A 1036-nucleotide genomic window follows, 5' to 3' on the forward strand; every position below is an offset into this window, starting at 1 on the left:
TGTTTCAGCCAAGTGGCTGCGGTCATGCTGGTGCACCACCGTTATATATAATGATTCACTATACAGGGCATTTATTGATTATAAAAAGGCCTTCGAATTCGTCTGACGTTTCTCATTGTAAGAGGTATAACGGTTGACGGGCATTAAGAATTCAACGGTGGATGATAATGGAATGCAAGCTAACGGATAGGTATATAGCAAGAGAAAAAGAAAAGATGTTGGGAAATATTATATTTCATCCATATACTTTAAACTCCATTCTGTAGAAATGATGTGGAGGGCCATGGCAGGTGTTTTTACTTGGATCAATATATCATATTAAAGACTGTGATTAAATGAACTTTGTGATAGTGATGGTAAACTACTTATTTATATGTCACCAGCTTAACTCTGTAGATATATTGAAAAATGTTTATTCTTTTGTGGGCTAAAGATTTAGCTCTATTGGCAAAAAAAAAAAGAAATAGAAAAGGATCAATATTATGACAGCCAATTGGGAACCGGAGAAGCTTACAAAGACAAAGGATCAATTTATCTCGGCTTGATGAGTTCAAAACTTTAGCCTTAACGTGCTGAACAAACGGCAAATTGGAGCCACGAAATCAAAGATATCATGTAGAAAAATAGGTCGTTGATGATAATCAATAAATATCTACAGATTCTGCTGTCAGCCACATCCAGAATGTTTGTGTATTGCAAATACAAAGATGAACAAAGCTGTCATAAATTTCCTGAAATTTTTCGGTGACCAATCAAAAACTCACGTAAATTGAACCTGTCTTTATTCACCGTTGTTCAACTTCTTTTTACGTATATAAACTATTACAATTGCTTCTCTCATGTTTTTCTTTCTTCCTATCATTTATGTTCCGTTGTCGAAACAATATAAATTCAATTCTCGAAGTTCTTCCTGTATTATCAAATAAGTAATTGTGACAATGTTCTAGTGAATAACCTTTGGTATCTGCACTAATTCAGAAGATTCCCTGAACACAAACACACACACACACACACACACACACACACACACGCACAC

At 34.8% G+C, this 1036-nt stretch overlaps 1 protein-coding gene across 6 annotated transcripts in view; it reads left to right on the plus strand.

Annotated features, from left to right (window-relative positions):
- LOC128249821 (uncharacterized) overlaps nucleotides 1-1036 on the plus strand; it is a 20744-nt gene that overhangs the window by 537 nt on the left and 19171 nt on the right. The window contains exon 2 of one of the 6 annotated variants that reach the window (XR_008265944.1): nucleotides 9-764. The exons of the other annotated variants lie outside the window; for them this stretch is intronic. The gene's annotated coding sequence lies outside the window, so the exon portion shown is untranslated. The remainder of the gene's footprint in view (nucleotides 1-8; nucleotides 765-1036) is intronic. 6 annotated transcript variants of the gene reach the window in all.

Source organism: Octopus bimaculoides, chromosome 18 (genome assembly GCF_001194135.2).
Source record: "Octopus bimaculoides isolate UCB-OBI-ISO-001 chromosome 18, ASM119413v2, whole genome shotgun sequence".
NCBI classification, from domain to species: Eukaryota; Metazoa; Mollusca; class Cephalopoda; order Octopoda; family Octopodidae; genus Octopus; species Octopus bimaculoides.